Below are 8,803 nucleotides of genomic sequence, written 5' to 3' on the forward strand. Positions count from 1 at the left end.
ACAATATTTTTAGTTTTTCCCCATACATACGTAACCTACAATGTATATACAGAGCCTCTAGAATAAAATGAGAGAAGTATGAAAGTGTCTGTGACAAGGCCCCAACTATACCTCAAAATATAATATACAAGGATCAAAACAACATAAGACCCCTGTGCCACCATATGAGGTATCTCCTGCATCCATTAAAGATACAGCGCCTCCAGCAAAAGGGATGTTAGTATATATGGAATAGTACTAGTATGTAAGCTAAGTACCTTTATATGGAATGTAATGCCAACTTAAGGGGATATAATCATGGAAATAGGGAGGAAATCAAGAGTAATAAACAATTTGGCATTAACAATTTGGTTGGGAGATTATTAACTACTGACATACCACCATGCACGTGGTATGGAGTCCGATTTTGACTCGATCGGCTAGGATGTCTCACCCTAATATATATGGATTGACGTGGTAATGTGAAACCACCATGTGCATGGCATGACATCTGATCATGGCCCAATCGGCTAAGTCGTCTCACCACAATATCATGTGGGCCGACATGGTCTTTGCTAGCAATCAATTCATCCCAATTAAGGGGAACAATCACATCATAGTGCTAAGGGGATTTTCCCCCATTCATCTCCTACAGCGGCATGTGTAGTTTTAGGATTATGCCTTTATAACCCACCCTTTCTCGGTGACATAACGATACTCCCAAAAATATTTCATGTAAAGCATTTCAGAAAACCTTTTCTTTTCACTGACCCTTGGGACATATAATTCATCATCATTCTCATTTGGTAAATGGCCACATTTCACTTTCATGCTTTAGCTTCTTTTACTTGCCATGGGTCATCATAAAATATTAAATGTATTTAAAGAATTGGGGATCATAGCTGCAAAATACACGAGTAATAAGAGCTTAATACACTTGGAATATTTCCACTAGGAAACCATAGAGATTTTTAGTTGAAACATAGATTAAATTGCAAGCATTTTATGAGTCAATCATACTTGAAATATTTTCCAAAGATGAGTATAGAGATGTGTCACGACCCAAAATCCACTAAAGGTCGTGATGGCGCCTAACACCGCCGTCAGGCAAGCCAAGGGTGATTGATCAACTGAATTACTCATTTTAGTATTTTAAAATCAAAATTTTTATTAAATAAATAGTATAAAATAGAATTTACAGGGTAGTGATAATGTTTACACGAACTACAACAATAAGCAACCTATAGGAACCCCCAAAACCCGGTGTCGCAAGTGCACGTGCATCAACTAGGAAATATAATAAAATACAACATCTGTCTGGAATACAAATTAGACAGAAAAATATAAATAACTCCGAGAGAGACTCTGCAGGATGTGGATCATAACATGGAATGCAGCTCACGGTAAAGTCCCCCACAATAGCCGCTTCTTTTCTCCCTAAAGACCACCAGACATATATGTACCTGCGCAATAAGTGCAACAAGTATAGCATGAGTGCGTAAATCAACGCGTATCCAGTAAGTATCTAGCCTAAACCCAGAGAAGTAATGACGAGTAGTCGACATCGACACTTACTAGTGGTCCAATAAGACAGATACAATAGAAGTAAACAGATGTGAGTCAGAGCAAATAAAACAAAATAACAAGGGTAAATACGTGGTAAAATTATCCTCTCCGCAATAACTCAAGCTCTAAGCTAGTAGTTACCTTCTCAATCGGAGTATATATATAATGGACCTCACCAGATAGGTCGTCATAGTTCAAATCATGAAAACTCACAGATATACTTGCTTCTTGTCAATTATTACGCACGATTTCATAAGAGTATTTAATATAAATATCGAGGCGTACGGCCCGATCCTATCATAATATGTGCACTGCCAAGGGTTGAATGGCACAAATCATAGATACATCTATTTTATTGCCGAGGCGAATGGCCCGCTCCCATAAGAGTGTGATACACAATCCTGTCGAGGAGAACGACCAGATCCCTTCATGTGCACACTGCCGAGGGTATAACGGCACGAACCATAGATGTATCTATTATACTGCCGAGGCGAATGGCCCGCTCACATTAGAATAAGAAGTTTTAACGGGTCCTTCACCCCACTCACAAGTAGTCTATCACTCTACACAAGTCTAGTCTCAAATCTTAACGTAAAATAAAAGAATTTAATAGGCAAGAGATAACTCAAATAGTACAGTTACGGTATGGAGGAAACCTAAGTCTATGTGGACATAACATAAATCTAGCTACATAAGGAGTCTCGTCACCTCGTGCGTACGTAGCCGCTGCAACAAGTAGCACATATAAAATATATCACCTAGGGTTAGTTTCCCCTCACAAAGTTAGATAGGAGACTTACCTCGCTCCGAAGTTCCATATACGGCTCCAACGCCACTCAAACATTTCAAACCGATGCCCGTCTCTCCAAAACTAGTCAAATAAATGTGCAAATCCAAAAATATATACTCTATTACCCATAATTAATCAAGTTATAACAATTCTCAACTCCGCTCAAAATGTCAATAAAGTCAACCCTCGGTCCCACGTGCACGGAATCCGAAAATATTTGAAGATAAACTTTACCCATAACACTACGAACTCAAATATATGATTTATTCACAATTCCACATCCAATTTCGTGGTAGAAATCCAAAAATACCAATTTTTAGGTTTTCCACCAAAATCTCAAATTTCTACAAATTCTCATGTCTAAATCTATATATAAACTCACAGTGTGAAGAAATCACTTACCCCATAATAGATGATGAAGATGGCACTCCAAAATCGGCTCCCATGGATGAAATGAAGTAAAAATGGGCAAAACCCCCATTTTAAAATAACACACTGCCCAGCGACTCTTCGCATCTGCGGTCCATTAGCCGCTTCTGCGTCTCCGCAGATGCGATGCTCCCCTTCGCTTCTGTGGCTTCCCTCTCATCTGTGGAAAAAAGGTCCGCTTTTGCAGACTTGCTTCTGCTGCAACACTGTCGCTTCTGCAAAGTAGCCCTCCCTCACTTTCCGCTTTTGCGATCGATCCATCGCATGTGCGACTCTGCTTCTGTGGTCCACCTGCTCGCTTCTGCGACCCCTGCCTCAGTCATGCCTAGCCCCTTCTACAAAGCCCATCTCACTTCTGTGAACTCGCACCTGCGAGCAAAATTTCGCAGGTGCAATTGCACCAGAAGGAAGAATTCCAGCAATTTCTTCAAGTCCAAATTTGATCCATTTCCAATCCGATTCAGACCCGAGGCCCCCAGGACCATGTCCAAAAATACCAACACATCCCACAAGACGATACAAACTTAGCCGAAATCTCGAATCACGTCAAACAACATCAAAATTACAAATCGACGGCCAAAACCTTTCTTTAAACATTCCAACCTTCACACTTCGACGAGCGCATCCGAACCATACCAAAACATTCCGGAATGACTCCAAACTTTGTGTACAAGTCATGAATCAGAATACGAACCCATTCCAAGGCTCAGAATCCCAAAATGGAATCTATAACACCAAATCCTAGTTCAAACCAAACTTAGGAAATTCTTAAACCTTCAAAATGTTAACTTTCCCATAATGAGCGCCGAAATGCTCCCGGGTGATCCGATACTCAACTCGAACATATGCCCAAGTTCGAAATTATCATACGTACCAATTGGAACCTTCAAATCCTGATTCCGAGGTCGTTTACTCAAAAGTCAAACCTTAGTCAATTCTTCCAACTTAAAGCTTCCAAAATTAGAATTTGCTTCCCAAGTCGACTCTGAACTTCCCGAAATTTAATCCCGACCACACGTACAAGTCATAATACCTGAAGTGAAGCTACTCAAGGCCTCAAACTGCCAAACGATGTGCTAGAGCTCAAAACGACTAGTCGGATCGTTACAAGATGGAAATTGAAACATGACTTGAGTATATAGACATTAGATAAATCATCCATTTGGGATAGTTTAACACAATAAGAATAGAAACTCAGACAAACCATACTTGGAGTTCATAAAGGATTTATTGAATTCGATCCTACGGAGGTAGTTTAACCAACATACCTCAATCGACCTTTCCTTAGGATCCCTACAAAGTTTCACTTCTATTTATACTTCAATCTACATCCAGATAGTTCAATAGAATCACTATTAGTTGGAATTCTCAAAATGTGGGTCTTTTAGGCATTTCGTCAAACACTTTATATGTATACTCGTCTACAAGTTTCTATAATGGAATTTCTTCACCCCGCAACCAATTTTCAAGTAAACAATTTACCCACAATCATTCTAAGACAACCAACCACCTCCATTGGTACATGCATGTCTTAATATTCATTTTCCAACCCAAGAACCTCATTTCCTATTCTTCACAACCATCCAATTTTCAAGATTTAAGGCTTATAATGAATACAAGACTTGTTAAACATGATTTAAATGAGTTTAAAGTCATAATATAACTATATATGATGTTTGGATAGAAAATATAAAGTTTGGGAAAAATCGGATTTAAGTTTCGGAAAAACCGACAAAGGATTTGCCTTATCACAAACCTCTTCAAGAAATACATTTCGTGTGCTATATGAGGTCTTTTGGGAAATATTATATATAAAATTGAAGTTATTGGAATGTAGTTTCTAACTTACTTAACCGTTCGTTCATACGACATCCGGATAAAAAGATATAAGAATCAAAAAATAGGCCAATGTGAGGGTGCCAAGCTAGCACCTCTTTGACTTTTCAAAAGTTGATATTTAGGTCTTAACTCGTCTCTCTATTCAATTTTTACATAGAACCCAACAAGAGAACACCATAAGACCTATTATTTAGCTCTCTAATAGGGTTTCAAAGAATACTAGCATCCCGGGTCCGAAATCGAGAAGCGATAATATTAGAACGATCCCTACGACGTAAGTATCATTATACCGCCTCTCTTTTTTCTTTGTAGTTCGAGTTTTGTACGGTACTTAATAGTTAAGAAACATCTAATTTCTGTATTTAAGTGTTTAAATATCAAGGGAGTTTGATAAATTGGTTTCCTAATAGTTAGAACTCACGGGACGGTGATCGGAAGCCGTGAGTTTGATTTTTTTTTTTACACTTTTAGTGGATTGTTTTGTAGTCCACTCGTGATGGCCTATTGTGTTGCGGATTTATGGAGTTTTGAAGGATAAAAGGGCATGGAGAAACACCACATGTGGCAGGGTAGTAGGTTGGTCGCTCGTCATTGCAGTTTTAGGCTAATTGATAACTTCTTTATTGGGTGTGTTATGGTATATTTGGGGTTTTTGTTGTATTGAAGGACTCGAATTGTAATTAGGTTGGTTTTGAGTTGTTGATTGTATTGTGTTTGTATCTCGCCTATAGTGGACTTGAGGGAGCAGTAAAACCAGGGAAAATGCTGCCCGTTTTATTTTAGAATTGAGTTATCGTTTGAGATACGTAATATACTAGCGCCATATAAGTTGTACATGTATTTATTTTGTTATAGGGTTGGCGCGCTAGTTATCATAAGCTTGTGGTTGAGTTGCATTGACGATTTGAGGTATGTTAAGGCTATCCCTTCTTTTCGTTTAGCAATATGATACAAACGAAATGAGCAAGCACGCAACTTTCGTAAATGATTCCATTCTTAGAAGTACTAGGGTTGCCTATGTTCTGGATTCCCCATATGTCCTACTTTCATATTGTTTGTTCATGGGTATCATGACATTCCTAGAGATATTATTGACTTACTTCATTATGCATTGCATCCATTTATACATGTATACTGACACATGACCAGATGGCGTTATATACGCGTGTAGTATATGTATATGGGGTATGGGAAAAGGTTATGGAGTTATATAAGCACCACCACCTGATCAGCTGGTATACGTTGAAGATTTCGCCCACAGTGGCTGAGATGATATGATGGGATGCCCTCAGAGGCTTAATGATGTTATGTACGCATATACCTATGCATGGTATGACAGTTATATGCACATGCATGACATTATAAATTTTTCAAGATTCACAGAGATATCTAGAATTACAGGTTGAGTTATTTACTCCATATTTCTTTTATGTCTTTTATATACTACTTTCACGCCTTACATACTCGGTACTTTATTTGTACTGACATCCCTTTTTCCTGGGGACGCTGCGTTTCATGCCCGCAGGTCCTGATAGACAGGTTGTGTAACGTCCCAACCAGTCATTTTGCCTTCTAGAATCTTATTCCTCTAAATAAGACTTTCCGTACATGATTTTACTGATAAATAACTTGCGGGGATGGTTGGTTCGAGATTTGGAAGCGTTTGGGTTAAAATCAGAACACTTGGTTTCTTAAGGTTGGCTTTAAATGCCAAGTTTGACTTCGGTCAACATTTTGAGTAAACGACCTCGGAATCGGGATTTGGCGGTTCCAATAAGTTCATATGATAGTTTCGGACTTGGGCGTATGTTCGGATCGGGTTTTGGATGACCCGGGAGCATTTTGGCGCCCAATAGTATAAGTTGGTTCTTGAAGGTTTTAGAAGTTCTTTAAAATTTGTCTTGGAGCGGGTTTTGGTAATATCGAGGTCCAAATGGAATTTCAAGATCGGGAATAGATCTGTAGTGTCATTTAAGACATGCACGCAAAATTTGGTGTCATTCTGAGTAGTAAATTGGAAGTAAATTGAAGAAGTTGAAGAACTTGAGGACCAATATAATCGAGGTCCAAAATTTGGTATGTTTCGGCGCATTGGAAGTAAATTGAAGAACTTGAAGTTCTTAAGTTTGATTTAATTGGTTTTAGGGTGTGATTCTTAGTTTTAATGTTGTTTCGGATGTTCCGAGAGTTTGAGCGAGTTTGTTTCCTGATTTCAAACATGTTGGTACGTTCAGATGGGGCCCCGGGGGCCCCGAGTGTCAATCGGATGAGGCTCAAACCAAGTTGGAATTTGGAAGCCAAAGCTGAAGCTCCAGTTGCTGTCATAATCGCACCTACACTTGGTCAACCGCAGGTGCGAGTCCCATGATCGCAGATGCATCCCAGCATAGGCTGCCCAGCCATCACAGAAGCGAAAGAAAGATCGCACCTGTAATAGCGCAGGTGTGAAGGGAGGCATCGCAGGAGTAGGCAGTGTATTAGATGCACGTTGTTTGTTCCTGATGCGTGGCCGCAGGTGCGATCACCTGGGCGTAGAAGCGAGATAAGGCAGCCTGGCTTTGGTCCGCACCTGCGCGAAATGTCCGCAGAAGCAGAATCGCAGGTGCGCCAATTTAACCGCAGGTGCGGAAGTTGCTGAAGGGCAGTGATGTTTTAAATCGGGGTTTGAGCACTTTTGCTCACTTCTTACTCTTCTTGGGGGTGATTTTAGAGCTGGTTAGAGAGAGGATTTCCATCAACTAGTTGAGCTTTGAGTTGTTTGGCATCAAATTTGGAGGTTTAAGCACGTTCTTGAATTGGAAAGTAGGCCTTGAGACGAGGTAAGTCTCCTTTCTAACCTTGTAAGAGGGAAACTACCCCACAGGTGAAATAAATTAATATGTGTTGTTGTTTGTGGGTGGCACGTATGGACGAAGTGACGAGAGTCCGTACGTAGCTACTATTCCTGTTATGTCCGGGTAGTCTTAGGCTTACACCATGCCTTATTTATATTGTTGTTGCTTTATGTATATTGTTTGCCTTGAGAAGGGCGAAATGGAGTGTGCTTATTAAATGTTTCAACAGGAATGGGAATTGAGTAAACATGATGGGATCTTAAAAGTTTTCATTTGAATGTCATATTTTGAAATGAATGGGAGAGTACTATAAACATTTATGAGATCTTTGTGTAACCGCGTCGCATGTATGATTCGCGAGCGGGAAAATTCCTTAAATTTATGTTTTACCGCGTCGCATGTATGATTCGCGAGCGGGGAAAATATATGCATCTATGGTTCTCGTCGTTCGACTCTCGGCAGTGCACAGTTTAAATATTTTGTTCGATCGGGCCATACGACCTCGACATAATTGCGCATGCTAATTATTTGGAAATTCTCCATGATTTATTCTGCTTAAAGGCCTTGAAATGTAAGTTGCTAAATGGTATCACTGAAATTTAAGTTATAATTATGGAAGAAGGACTTATCTTTTCCTGTTGTTGAACTGACAGAATCCATGATATCCATCTTTGAGTCAATAAAAGAGTATAAGCCATAAAGTCATGTCCCCATTTCGAGAAATGAGTTGGTGACTCGTACGTGATTACCACAAGGAAAAGTTAGACCCCCGGAGAAATAAAAATCAGTATGGTCTAGTGAACAAGATAAACTGAACATGAATTAGGGATTGGAAGATATGATAATAGTCGGCATCGTGAGAATTTTAGAGATTGTGTTCCGACAATAATAGAATGGACAACAGATAGAAGGGTTACCGCAAGGCAAGTAAGAGTCTGTGAAGATTTGAAAAGACACCAAATATGAAGAGGTGAAACATTTATAGGTAAATATTCATAGCATTAAATGTTAGTACTCCCCTAAAGGGGGAAGATGGTGTGATATGGTATTAAGTCGGAGTTATGTGGTTCATGTAATTATGGAATAGTAAAGGAAGAATGCGGTCGAAATGTGAAAGGAATGAGATTGCATTTATTCAAATCCTACGGATATGATACAACTCCAGAACATTATGTAAGCATGACGGCGGGGAGAGGCAGTAAGTGTTCCATCACTAGATGTTATTGATAAATAAGTGCAAATGAACACTGGATACATAAGGAGCCAGTGTGCGGGGTAAGTTAGGACAAAGGATATAACCCAAGAGAGATTACGCAGAATATAGATATGAGAATGGACTAACGAGTAGTTAGTAGTTGATTCGGGA

This window comes from Nicotiana tabacum, chromosome 21, assembly GCF_000715075.1.
Source record: "Nicotiana tabacum cultivar K326 chromosome 21, ASM71507v2, whole genome shotgun sequence".
In the NCBI taxonomy this organism is placed as follows: Eukaryota; Viridiplantae; Streptophyta; class Magnoliopsida; order Solanales; family Solanaceae; genus Nicotiana; species Nicotiana tabacum.